Source organism: Lutjanus erythropterus, chromosome 21 (genome assembly GCF_056507025.1).
Source record: "Lutjanus erythropterus isolate fLutEry1 chromosome 21, fLutEry1.hap2, whole genome shotgun sequence".
Taxonomy (NCBI): Eukaryota; Metazoa; Chordata; class Actinopteri; order Lutjaniformes; family Lutjanidae; genus Lutjanus; species Lutjanus erythropterus.
The window spans coordinates 27,922,874-27,937,704 of NC_139337.1; the positions used below are offsets into that span (position 1 = coordinate 27,922,874).

At 40.5% G+C, this 14,831-nt stretch overlaps 1 protein-coding gene across 2 annotated transcripts in view; it reads right to left on the minus strand.

Annotated features, from left to right (window-relative positions):
• Positions 1-14,831, minus strand: part of LOC146307791 (cadherin-18) — a 167,993-nt gene that overhangs the window by 131,634 nt on the left and 21,528 nt on the right. Inside the window, exon 2 of one of the 2 annotated variants that reach the window (XM_084746854.1) lies at positions 11,340-11,453. The gene's annotated coding sequence lies outside the window, so the exon portion shown is untranslated. Of the gene's footprint in view, positions 1-2,083; positions 2,386-11,339; positions 11,454-14,831 lie in introns of those variants that run through there. The other variant, XM_084746853.1, reaches the window with a different exon arrangement.

The following is a 14,831-nucleotide window of genomic DNA, read 5'->3' on the forward strand; positions in this document are numbered from 1 at the left end:
ATATGCGAAGGTTTTCTCTTTGATCACCTTTATATCTTAAATGTAATACTTTATAAGGATTTCTTTCACTTTTGCTCAGACAGTCCAAGGAATCTCAAGGCCTCTCTTTTGGCTCTGCTATCTTGTTTTTCACTTTTGCGATATTTATCCAAAAAAAAAAAAAAAAAAGATAAATTACCACTGAAAAAAACCATTACTTGGAGCCCCAGCTGAGTGTTCATCAATTCCTGCTCTTCTACGCTTAAACATTGATATATTTTTATGCCAGTGCAGCTGGTCGGCCATGTTTTTCATATGTTGTCTTGCAATCCTAGACTGTTCCACTTGCCAGATTAAATTGAGCAATTTTATGACCAATACATCCAAAATCCAAACACCAGCTATGCTTCTTTGGAACCCAGTCAGCTGACTCATTTTTCCCTTAACAACATCCACGGTAGTGATGACAGTCAGGCTGCTTTTAAAGCTAACAAACACTGCGCTGTGGCCTTCATCTTAACATGACGTGCCTCTGAATTAACCATCACAACTAAAGCATTAACAAAAGTTTGGGTCAGTAATCATATAGGGCTGCTGTTACGTCTTCCAGTCCTGCACATTTCAAAAGTGGTGAAGAGTGAGTGATAATGGCTCGTACACGGGAATAAATTACCGCTTTAAGACAGGATTGATGTGATGGATGGAGGGGTGTTCAGCAGGGGGTCCTTTGAGGCTGGTGCCTTCAGTGTCTGCCATGCATGCTGATGTGATGCATATTGTAGGTTTGTTTAATATTTCAAAAATCATCATATTTCTGCATGTTTGGTCATGTGCAGACATTAATCAATACTTCTGATGCATTTATTGAGCAATTTTTCCAAATATTTGCTGTAGAAAGCCTCACAAATATGAACATTTACATATTTCTGACTGTTTATATTGTTGTAAATTGATTCTGGTTCATTGTGATGGACTTTTTTGTCTAATTTTTGACATATTCTAGGCTAAGCAATTAACCAATTATCTAAAATCCTAGCCCCAGTACGGCTCACATGGCTAAATAAGACCATGGCTGCAAACCACTGGAACAAGAACTGCTACAAATGTCCCCAGGCACCAATTAAAGAAAAGAAACCATCAAAACTTCCCTCCCTCAGCACAGTTTCTCCGATCACACACATCATTTGCATGTAGTCTGCATCAATGTCGGCGCCCATGGCAGCCAAATGGTTCCTTATAGCAGTGCATATCTATAAACTCCTAAGCTATATGTAGTGAAAAACATCCCCCCCCCCCCAACATGCCACTGAATCACATGACACTTACCATCTAAACATTTGCAAACACATCAGAGAGGTGACCACCTTGCAAAAGAAAGAAATGCAACGTTGAGGATTGGCAGCCATACAATTCTCCCTGTGCTCACCAGAAGCCAATCAATGCAACATTAACAGGGACAGCCAAGCATCTGGCACTTGGCTCACGCATCTTTCTCCACACACACGACTGTCAAAGCATCTCAGATGACTCAGAATAAAAGGCGTCTTTTAGTTTTGTGTGTGTGTGTTTTTTTTTTTTTTACACACAGAGAGATGGGATCTGGTGCGGGCTCACAGAGAGGCTGCAGTCAATGAGTGGACTCCTGTTTCCTGCAGTGCGCGTAAATTCCAGTCTGGCTACACTGGTGCGGCATCAGAGAGATCGGATAGCCTCCAACTCCCACTCTGTTCTAGCAGCCTGTCTATCATTCATAACTACACCGAGGCGCTGTGTGCAACAACACCCCAAGAGGAAAGCCTGAAGTGCACTCATTATAGCCAAAAAAAAATGACTGAGAGAAGTGCGCACTCCTCCACTTCTCTTCCATTCGTCCCCTTTTCGTAAAGCTAAGTGCCTTATTCCACGGGGCGCAGTTGCAAATGCGCACAAACTCACCGCTTACGCACATGCTGTCACACACAAGAGTGTTTATTCCCCAGTTTTTTTATCCAACACAACACAGTTCGTAAAGGCGGGGGCGCCACAGACAGTCACGCACAGGTGCAAACGCAAAACTTGCACAGAAAACAGCGCAAAGCCACGCAAACTTCTTCCTCTCTCTTACCTGTCCGTGTGCACTCCCCTGGACGCACATGGCAGCTGATTTAAAGGCGAAAAAGACGCACCAGTTTGTTCCTCGTGTCTCTTGACAGTTTCATCCGCGTACCGCTGTTATCCTCTCCAGGCAGAGCAGAGCTTGACTGCACGGCTTGCGGAGAGCCGCTACTCTCTCCTCTCTTTCTTTCTCCCCCTGTGTGAGTGTGTGTGTGTCTATGTGTGTGTGCGGGCGACGGGACGAGCAAGCCGAGCAGGTGCTCGTGTGCGCATATCTCTCCTCCGAGCGAAACATCCTCCTCCAATCCTGCCCGGCTACTGCGGCGGCTCGGGCCGAGGAAGGCGCCGAATTGGTCGGTTTTCAGATCAATCCTCGGCTATCAGACTCGGACCGGCCTCCCTCCCTCCCTCACTCACTCCATTATCTCCCTCTCCTCCTCCTCTGCTCCTCTCGTTCTCTGTTAACACGTGATTATATAAGATAGTGATCAGGAAGCGATACGTTATCCCGATCTCATTTTCTTACACACACAGACACAGTGCTTGACTCAGACTACCTTACCTGACTGTCCCAGTAGGATTTAGAGCTGAAACAGAGAAGAAAACTGCATTCGTGTGCATTTTTTTCACGCTTTGAAACAACAAATTGAATTTGCCATTTTATAACTTTTTAAATTCCACCATTTCTCGAAAGTAAATATCTTTCTCTTATCATTTGCTCGTGGAAATTCTATGTAATATTCTTTCCCCAAAGTCAGAAAGTTATTTTTATTTTTTCATTTTAAAAGCATTAGAGACTCTGGCTCAAACCCCACTAATCACTGTGACATTCAGAACTGAGGGGAGCTGCAGACTAAACGTTGCACTGATTTTTCTCATTTTAGCAACAAAACTGGGAATAAGTCTTTTAAACCCTTTCACTCCCCTGCCAAAAATGTGTTTCTGTCCTACTTTCTTAAACTGCATTTGGAAAATCTTTCAAAGTTTCTTTTTTTTCATAGATAAAAATGTTAACCAAATTGTTAACAAAAGCATAGCATTGTTTAATGAATTCTTTACAGATCTTGCATGGATCTCTGGGATATGACTGAGTGTGATAGCTAATTTTGCTAAGGACTTTGGGCTTTTATTACAAAGATTTCCCACTTTTCCCACTCTTAGGTTAAGAAATGAAGAGTGTAATATAGGATTTTTCCCTATTTGGCGTGACAGAATCATATCTTATCTTACTTCATCCTATATCATCTTAGGAAATACTATATATCGCTTAGAACTTTATATCTGCGTCGAGCAGCCGCTACTACTTTTCTTATGTTACGGGCACTTAAATTCAAGACAAATGAGTTATAGGTGTTAACATCTGTAAAGATGTTCTTTTTGGTAAATTTACAACAATGCTAACTTGTGATGAAAGAAAGAGTGAGTTAAGATAGCAGACAGTTTCCACCTTATGTGGCATCCTTTGTATAAAAGCAATAAACAAGCAATCCCAATTAAATAAGTCTACTAACACTACAACTAATTACTGAGAATGCTACAATTAGCTGCTGTTGGTGAAGACTATTTTTTAGCAACTGTTAAGCTGGAATCACACTTACAGGAAGTCACAGCCAATTTTAAAAACTGGTGTCATCACACACATAAGGAGAAATTTCATAGATTTTTTTTCTCTCGCGTGATCTCACGGTGACAGATAAGGAAACAACAAAGAAGGCCATAGTGGAACAAGTTGCTGTCAGAACCTTGATGCGTTGCAATGAGAAAACAAACAAAAGCAGAAATGAGCCTGGATGAGAAAATGGTTGGAGAGATGTGGTCAACACAGATCGTTTATTCTTCAGTGAGAAGTGGAGGTGAGACTTTAACATCAGTTGGTTTATGTTAACAGAAGTATGCTAACATAACGTTAGCTACTGCTACAGAACACTACTGTTAGCTATTGTTAAAGAACAAAACCGATAGCTACTGTCAGAGAAGTCTAGTGTTACCTAGTGTGAGAGAACACAAAGGTTAGTTAGTGTTAGAAAACACTACAGTTACCTACTGTTAGCGAACATTACCGTTAACTATTGGTAGAAAATAGTACTGATAGCTACTGATAGAAAAACACTTCTGTTGACAAACATTACCATTAGCTAGTGAGTATATTGGCTACTACTGGTGGAAAAGTCAAAGTTAGGACAGTTTAACAATCATCCTAAAGTTAGGAGTGTTTATTTAAGATATTTGGGAAGTTAGGGAAGGATTCTTGCTAAGTTAGGAAGTTTCTGCAATAGAACACCAGAGATATTAGACTATTAGTGTATTTTGACTCACTGAGAGATCGATCATCGATCATTTTGTGGACAAGCCTCTTTAAAAAGGAAAGTAACAGATGGGGCTGCAGAGATGAGGGAGTCCATGTAGTTAAATAATAAGGACAGACTTACCAAAACATCTGTGTATTTTGCCATTTAAATGCCACCAGTTTTTTTTAAGAGGGAAGGTTGTTTGTGCTTCAGTAACTTTGCTCTAAATGCCCCAGATAAAATAAAAATAATGAATATATTCAAGGAAAAAAAATAATTGGGCCAAGACAATTCATCCCTCACATGTTTTCTGATGGGTTGTCTGTATTCTTCCAAATCCACACGGTTTAGGCGGTGCACCTGTGTATGACTGATTTCTTTTCTTTTCGGAAAACTGGGATTCTCTTTCAAAAGCTTAAAACATATCCACACATGAATCGCCTGACAATCAAATATTCTCTCAAAATATGAAATGTCTTTTGGCTTGTCTGTCTGAGGTTTTTAGCCACGAAGAGTTGAGTGCTACTTTCATCCTCCAGAATCTTAATAGCGCCATCAGCGACGCACGGCTACCAATTACTCCTGTGAGTTCAGAAGAGTGAGGAGAGTGAGGTCAACATCTAAGCAGTGGCATTCAGGAAAAATACACTGAACATTCAGAATATTTAATTTGCTCATCTGGCCTAAAAAGAAAAAAATGTGGAGCTTTCAATAGCAAAGATGACAATTTTGCATACTATTTTGGGCTTTCAAGAGTCTTAGAGAAAGAATGAGGGCTTCCATGTGCTCTAACAAGTTTATCAGAAAATGTTTAGAGCACCAAAGCTCTTTATTAGGTCACACTTAACACCCATTAAAGCAACAGTATGCAGCTGTTTTACCTTAAAATAACAGCTTGAAAATAATTTTGATGGTACACTGACTGGAATGGAGCCTCTTTTCCCTCTACATCACACTCGACCAACTATGGGAACTCAGCTAGCTATAAGAAGAAGCTAGTTTGGTATGGACATCATGGAGAGGCAAAGAGACTAAGGCAGACATTGACAGAAGAAGCAAATAAGAGAAAAAGAGTGACCAAGCAAGACATCGCAGGGCAAGGATTAATGTTGGACTGGTTTTTAGTTGTTGGCGAGAGTTTAGTAAAATAAAAGGCTGCAAGACAGACGCCGAGTTGGCCTTCTTGTTGTTGGACTAGTGAGTAATATTAGCTGGCTTGCTGGGTCTTGTGTTGTGCACTTGCTTTCTGTTTGGCTGTGCTACCAAGCCCAGTCTCACTCTCAACTCATCAGGTACCAGTGATTTGTCACTGCTCATCAGTGACTCATACAGACGCAGATAGTATCCGTTTGTGGCTGAATCCGATGCATGGGGCTTTTCGAGTGACTTCAGTGCAAACCCATCCATGGTTGTATGAGACACCCTGGGCTGCTGACGTTGTATAAAGACCGAGAAAGTCCACACAAGGAGGCGGTGAGGTGGAAGGTATAAAAACAGCACTTTCACTCAGGAGATTGGGGTTTGTGTCCCATATGAAACCAAAGCATTATTAAAAGTTGTAAGGCACATAACCTTTGTCATATGAGTTTAGTGTTGCAACCTGTTTCAGTGACACATGTTGTGAGTCAGTTCAGTGATGTTACATGCTCCCAAAAACAGTCTTAGCCTAAACCTAACCAAATAGGTTTTTGTGCCTAAACCTAGCCAAACTGCGAACATTTCAAAGGCCGTTTCAGAGCCTGAATGACATTAAAAACTGCTTTCTAGCTGTGTCAGATACAGCAGCTGAAGGGCACCTTGTGCTTCAGTATCAGATGCCAAGAGGCGGTGGCTCAAATCGTTGGTATGTGATGAGTTGAGATGAGAACATGTTGTGTTAGCAAAGGTGTCAACTTGCTAGTTTTTGATCATAAACTGGTTCCAAATCCTTAAGTTTGTCAACAAATGCACGTGCACAGCTATTTAAATGACCTGTTTTTAATAAAGACCAGATTGTTGAATTTATGCCCCTTTTACATGCAAAAATATACTTCAGTGCCTCCTCTAAGTTGGTATGCATGTTAAGCAATACGTCCACTAGAGGACGCCACTCAGAGTCAAAAGTTGCCCTAAAGAAGAAGAAGAAGAGTCAAAAGTTTCTGACAACAAACATGACGACGCTGGAGGAAGTTGTACTAACGTACCTCTTCAGAAAGAGGCAAAAGCAGAGGCAGCATTGTAGATCTGAGCGGCCATCAAATACATCGCAAAGTGGGTTGAGAATATTTTTCACCAACTTTTTGGCAACAAACATTATTTCCAATATTCTAGGATTTTTAAAACTCAATTGTCGTGTCCTGTGGTCATGTCTTGCTTGAACTATTGGTTACACTACCCGTACTGCTACGCCTCCGTATCTGCAAGCTTTCGGAAAACTTTTATTTATCAAGGCACACAGACTTAACTGACCTAAGAAAACAAATACACCTGTTAAATGATTGCATGTCACCCGTAACACGCTCCACTGTCAAGGGATATGATAGTCTATGAACCATGGCACATTCATTACATGCTTTCATGGTGGTTTGCATTCAATGCATAAATGAGACTATTGAACATTTTATTGAACATTTTATTATTGCTACTGATGAAGTGTATATTGATAATACATATCAATAATGTTTGTCTTGCAATGTCTTGCATAATAGGGCTTGAAGACAGAGGACATATGCTACCAGTGCATTGCAGTTATGGCACATAAGAGTTTTTCATCTGGTATTTTCTTGTTGTCAAAATTCATTGAACTAAAGGTTTTTTGACTGTGATCTTTTTCATACCATCCATGCGAGGCAAAGCATTTTATGGAAAATGATGAAACATTTACTAAAACCAAGATAAGTAAACAAACTACTACGAAATACCTAATCCTCGCTACCTCTCATCCCACTAAATTTAGGCCTGTGCCCACAGTGCATAGCTTCTGTTTACAGGCAACAAAGTGCATCAGTAGTCAGCTGTTGCTTTGAGGTGCGTAAGTGATGCGCTGAAGCGTTCAATAAAGAATGACGTTTTGTTTTGAACCATGTTACAAAATGCTCTGCACTGCTCTCTGAAATTCAAAGCCGGATCTGAAGCTGTGCATGCATCTATAAGAACACTTTTCCTTCTCAAGCGTCTACACATCTGGTGTCACTGGCGGTCTGTCACAGGGGCCTGCTCCCCTGGGGCATTTCAATGATGTTCGGTGCCTGGCCATAATCTGACCGAGGGATTGAGTGCAGAGACTCACAATCGCAATGTGGACAAGCAATACAGAGTGTCCCCAAATCTTGTTTTTTTTTTTTTTAACAGCACAGATGTTCTTCTGCAGGCCAAAACATGATGTGATCCACAATAACGTGTTTCATCAAGATTAAACCTGATTGGGCACAATTAAGTGGCAGAAAAAAAAAACCTGTGTCCGGTATACCCGTTTTTTGTCACAGCACCTTATCATTAACTTCATCATTAAATGAATTCTTTGACCAAATGAAAAAATGCCCTGCTAACTCTGATTTATCAGATGTCCAGTTTAATTTCTAATTCCACTTTTATAGATTTTTCTGGTGCTCATTGTGTTTAAATTAAACCATGACTTTGCAATAGTAATGCCACTGAATATTCTCGTTATTACTACCACAATGTGCTATTCTTTGAGCTGTAGTTTTGCTCACGTTTTAATATACAAGCACTTTTTAAAAGTCTAGAGTCAGTGTCCGACTATCATCACTTGCTTATATTTTTTTTCAGTTCTTGAATAAATGGATGGATTTAAGATTAAATATATTTTGTCTAACATAGAGACAGACAGAAATCTAGGAGAGAGGAGCTCAGTGTTTCATAGCTTTACCCCAGGACAGTAAACCAATACTTCTAAGTACAGTGAGCGAGGGTGCGAGGTTACAGCCAATACGTCCATCTACAGGATGACACAAGAGGACACAGGAGGTGGCTACAAAGATGTCTTCTTTTCGGTGGCCTCTTAGAAGAATCTACACCATCTGCGAACTGGAGACAAGGCAGTCATCTTCTAAGATATTTTGTAGCTCACCCAGAAACACAAGAAGTGGGCTGAAACACTTTTATGTACGTTCACATGAATTTCTCCCAGTCGGGAACTAATTTTTCCAATAATTTGGAATTAGTTTTATTGCTTAGTTTAACTCAAATCTTTGATGTTATTTATTCCACACTCAACAATTGGTCCAAGATAGCCTAATTCTGCTCTTTTACTTCAGACTACACCAAATACATGAAGTTTTTCTCAAAGGTAGTTATTAAATTGAAGTTGGAGTTGTGCAATCTGTTGCATGCAGCTCTTCTTCTAACAGCTCACTGTGGCTGCTCCTTCCTGTTGCATTACTCCCTGCAATATTTCAAACTGTTCCGCTTAAAAAAATGCCATTGTCTTGTTTCGCAGCTACAATTTTGATGAATAAAATGCATTTCCTGTGACTTCCTCAAAATATAACTCAAGTCATGTTTCTCCAGGTGAGTGCTTTTAATGTGAAGCTACGGCCGTAGGAAATGTAGGGTTTGCTTTACCATCAATCCTAGAAACAGTGATGATTGTCGATCAGTTTACAGAGAGTACATTGGCACTAACATTATGCAGCACTTTTTTTCTAGGAATGTGACCACAGACACAGATCATAATACTGCAAATAACTGTTGCAATATTTAATGAGTGGGTCACTGGCTCAATCCTTATAGAGTCAGCTCATTCTGAGCTTTAGATTAATTTTAAATGACTGAATTTGTTTGGCTAACCTCAACTCTACCCTAGCCAAACTGAAGGTGTCATGTGCCAACATTTTAGGATTTATTAAACTTTTTGAAACAACCATTTAATTGTCCATTATCAAAATTCTGTCTGGCAAATGTGTTAAAAAAAACTACTGCTAGCTTGACATTGCACGAGCCCTTTAGCTTTCATTTGATTTTGTCAGGATTTTATCATCATAGAGCATCACTCTTTGAAATCATACACTGATATGAAAACTAGTATTGGAAGTAATGAACAGATACACCTCACTGATCATTCATTTCTGACTCTGAGGGAATTTTTTTAGTAATATTTTTCATTTTTATTCACTGAACCGCCGCTGAAATTGTCTCAGGAAGGCTCGCCTCCCACTTTGAAAACAACTGGTTTAAACTGACTACAAACAAATTAAAAACAGATTACATTTCGATGACATGATGGAAGAATGATGTCGTCATGAGTAATAACGCACATCTAATGTGTCTTGATATCACATCAGGACAGAGATCTGCTCAGAACCACCTAAATAATGTCAGGCCTGGATGAATTATCTAATGGAACATTTATCTAGTCTTCCACAAAACATTTTTAAACACATTCAGACGCTCTGTCTGAGCCAATTTTTACCTTCAGTCCTCCTCTACATGGCACCTCTCAGCTCGGTGACACTTTCCTTTTCTTGGTTTCAAAAATACAATCACCACCTGGAACCTGCACCTCTCAGCTCAGCTGCACTGCTTTTCCTGCTTTCAAAGCCCAATTACACTGTTTTGAACTCTTGCTCTTGCTCTCTTGCTCCCATTCTTTGACTAACTCTTTCTTTTTCTCTCCCTTTTTGTTTCTGTCAATCAATTAGTCAGCCTGTCAGTCAGTCACTCTCTTTCTACCTCTCTGCCTCCCTTCCGCACATGCACACACATTCGCATTGCTCAGGTACCCTTGGGCAAGCTGTTGAGTCTGCCCATGAATTCAGCCATGCTTTTGCCCTCTCTGGATCCAAAGGGAAACATAATGAATAATGAACAGAGCAGGGGAAGAGGGGTAGGGGTGGGGGGAGAGGAGATGGGCAGCACAGAGAGAAGGGGAGAGGTCCTTCAGGACCAGGACACGATAGGAGAGATGGAGGGGAGGGCAACTTGTTAGTGCTCACCCATCAATTAGGCCACTGAGGAGACACAGACATGAAGAGAATGGAAGGTGATGCGTCATGAACAAGGGGAGGAGGAGGAGGGAATGGGGGAATGAAGGTCTATAAACCAAAGAGTGTGCTTGCTGAAGAGACAGATTAAGCATCGGAGACGAGGAGGCGAGCGGCGAGATGAGAGTCGGAAGGAAGTGGACGTGGAGAGGCAGGGGTCTCGAAGACGTCAGAGGCTCCTCAGAACACTGCCTCCAGCTTCATCTATCATCCAGGCCTAGTTCTCCCTGCCAACACAACTGTGTCTCTGGTCCACATCCAGAGTTGGCATCCAGCTTCAAAAACACTCCAAAGAGGATGTGCTCAGTATATTAAAAAAAGTAATGACTCTCCTTGAGACTGCAGACAGGTATTTTGATTCTTAGCAGTCAAAGAAAAAAAAAAAGGATCACACTTCCCCAATAGTCAGATTTTAGGTTACTGACAAATATTAAGACTGGATTTTATACTTTCTCAGAAATGAGAGTGACATAAGTACCTAGTTTAAATGATGCCGGTCTCTTCTTTATGCCCATCATGCAGTTAGCCCTCTTATTGAAATTATTGCTGCTGCTGTCTGCAAAAATCAGAGGTGGCCGTTTCCCGCCACTCATTTTAGTACTCTGTGAAAGTCAACCTAATCTCTGCTAGATGGAAAATTCTGCAATACAGCGTCAATAAAAAGGAGTCAAGCATGTGTCCTAGATGTGTGTTTTTTTTTGTTTTTTTTTACATACAACTAATTTGTTCATTCTTTCTGGTTATGTTTAGGCACTTACATATAGCACGATCTGTCCCTAACCTTAAAGTGGCAATGTTAAAGATTTCAAACCTGTGGCAAATGCAGTGTAACAGCACAACTGAACTCTGAAAACGACAATAGTTTGTTGCCGCTACCATTGAGAAGTCAGGCAATACTTGGCCCTTTCCCAGGATTCTGAAAGTAACAGAGACTGATTCTATGTTGCACATGGCATGAGTCTATGAACAGCAGGGCGCAGTGAAAAGAGGTGGTTACCTGGCTGAGAACTGGAGGTGTGCAGCCTGTCGCCTGTGGCTCTTCTTCTAACAGCTCACTGTGGCTGCTCAGCTGACTGTTCCATCACTCCTTGCAATATTTCAAACTGATCCGCTGTCAAAAGAAAGTCAAAATTGAACAATGAATTGCTTTGCAGATAGTAGGTGCTATGCACACTGACAAGCACATTACATTTTATACGACTACTTCTGCTTTTTTGCCCAGGAATCTCACTTTAGACATCCACCTCATAATACTGTAAATATATAAATAACGTAAGACTTTCATCACTAGGATATAGACTCAATCATTATTATGTTACTTTATTCAGCGACGGATAGTGACTTAAGTGGCCGTATTATGTTATTTGTTGTTTTCCCTTTCCTTTAATGTGTTTTATAGCCTTTTGTGCAGATAAAATGTCTGCAAAGTCACAAAGACCAAAGTCCATGCCAAAGGGAGTTGCTCATTCTCACAGGAAAACTCCTCCTGAACTGCCTGAAACACCTGGTTTGTAATTCAGCCTTTGTTCTGTTACTTGCTGACATCACTATGTCACACATTTGCATTATGCACAGCTAGTTTGGAAACTGATTTTGGAATTGGCTTTTAGGTGAGATTGGCCTTGAGTATTTCAGACAGAGTGTGAATAGATAAGCTGCAGCTACAGCATGAGAAAAAAAAGTGTTTTTGATCATGAAAGCAAGTAAACTTTTCTAGTAGCAAACCAAAATGAAAGTATGAATTAGAAAATGAGCATATTTTGGCCACTTTAAATTTAAATCTTGAGAGATTAAGAGTTTGCCAATTCAAATTCCTCTTGGTTATGTTTAGGCTCTCATAACACCTCATTAAGATGAGTCTTTTCCTAACCTGAACCAAAATGCTTTTGTTTCCCAAACTCTATCACCCAGACGCATCTCCCTTGGACTTTAGGGACAGTACAAAAATGTAGCACTTCCTTCGCTTGTTGTCAGGAAACATAATCCACGCAGAGATTACGGTGCTTTGACTTAATGCGCCAGATGGTTTGTTACACAGAACGATCTGAGAAGTTGTGCTTTGAAACTGTTTAGAAAACACCAGACACAAAATACCTGGAAGATTATTTGATGAACTATATGTCTGTCACCATCTAACACTGGCTTCTGCAACTAATCAGAAGAGTCAAAGTATTTTTTATAAGAAAAGCCTGTTCTTTGCCCTTCTTTCGTTGAAGAAATGCTCTCCAGATCTGATATATCTGATGCTATAGCAGCCTTTATGGTAATCTGTTCCAGAGCTGCCATTGTTGTTTTCGAATGACCAGTTGCTTCTAGCTGTTTTCATGCATAAACCACCCTGTAGCTGCCAGTAGTTCCTTACAGGGTGCCAACTGAAACTCAAAGCCAATCAAGATGGATTCGTGCACGATCTCACGAATCCAGCTGCCCTGCAGAGTAAACATTTCTTTCCACGGCTTAATTGATTTTGTTGAGTTTGTGCTACATCTCAGACCGACAATAAATACTAGCTTTTTTATGTCATGATTATGATCTTTCTCAAACCTTTACCAAGCGCTGGAGTTCTTTGCCTAACCTTAACCCTACCTTAGCCAAATGTGTCTATATTGTAGGATTTATTAAACAGGTTTAATGTAATACAGGTCAACAATATTGTCTGTTATTAGGATTTTATCATCATATTATTGTTTGTTCATTCTGTCTAACATGAGAGTTTTCATGTGGTCAGCCACTCTGCAAGAAAGTCGTTTGGTTATTCTTTGTGGTCACTGGCACTTCATTGATTTATTAAGAGTAAATATAGTTATCTAATTGCCTAGAACCTCACATTAAGGTATGAGACCTTATTCCTTTTAATACTGCATGTCGATCAAAGAAGGCTTAACGGACTCTGGACATCATCCAGAAACAGTGCATTAGTCAGACTATGAAGACGTGCATGTCACAGTGGAAACATCCTGTAAAGGTTGAAGACAAAACCTTGCACTAATAGATGACATCCTCTTGTCAATAACCTGACACTATCACCTTACCAACCTCCACATTCTTTGCATCTGTATTAACTGGAACGGCATTTTGTTTCTTTAAAACATCTAAATTTCTCGCTTGTTGTCACCAGCACTTCAGTGATGAATAGACTGTTTCTTTAGAGTAAATATAGTTATCTAATTGCCTAGAACCTCACATTAAAGTATGAAACCTTATTCCTTTTAATACTGCATGTCAATCAAAGAAGGCTTAACGGACTCTGGACATCATCCAGAAACAGTGCATTAGTCAGACTATGAAGACGTGCATGTCACAGTGGAAACATCCTGTAAAGGTAGAAGACAAATCTGACATCGTCCTGTCAATAATCTGACACTATCACCTTTCAAACTTCCACATTCTTTGCAGCTGGAACCGCATTTCATTTCTCTAAAACATTTCAGTTTCAAAATAATATGGGAAAAACTGGTGGTAAAATGAGTCTGGTACAAAGAGCATGGATTCCACTGATAGTTTATTAATGAAGGCCAGGAGAACTTCCTCGCACATACAGCGTTTGAGTGTGAAACACTGTAAACACAAGTGCTTCTCCCTGATGATGAGCAGCATTGTGCTTTAAGGGTTGCTCGGGTATCGATCCGCAGGGCCATTTCTCTGCATGATGTCTATTTCCCTGATGGCTTTTTAATGACAGGACAGTAAATCATTTTGCCATGGGGGCTAATTGCTGAAGAGCCTTTAACCATACACGGAGATTACAGTGTGTTCTCTGGACAAGTTTGCAAGCGATTAACTTAGGAGGACATTTTTTGTGGTGTACCAAATAGCCAGTGTGGGTTTTTTTTTTTTTTTAAATGGTGCAAGCTGGTTCTGTGGACCCTCCATATATAAGAGACATTTGGTCAATTAATCACAGCTAAGCAGAACTGAGGGATTATGCACTTGAGTGAATCTCATTTCAAGCTGCTGGTTTGGGTGGGTGTGTGCGCGGGACCTGCTGTGGACACAGACAAATGGCAGAGGCAGCGGGCTCTGCTGGAGCTGGGAGACACATATCAGCAGGGAAGGACTGGGAATTTGTTTGCCTCCCACAGCACATCTAATTTATATGTGGTTGACGAGCATCAAGGTTACACCGCGGCCCACCATTAAAAATCCATATACTACTCTTCCCCCAGCGGAAAGTACTGTGAGTACTGTTACCCCTGAGCACTTACACAGCCAAAACAAATTGCTGCTCAGGAATCAAACAAATAGTTGTTTTTTGCTGCAGAGTCTGAAAACATATTGTTTCCTTGTTAGAATGCATCAAACGTCTTGCTGAGGAATATGCAGCCTCTCAAAGGCCCGAAGTCTTTCTGATGCACAATGGTTTATGCAGGAGTTACTAGAAGGGCAATGGGAGAGCACGATCCTCGGCCAAGGCCAATAATCCAATCTGCTATGATATGCAAATCTGCAAGTGCAACTACTATACTATATGTCTGGATATATTTCAAAA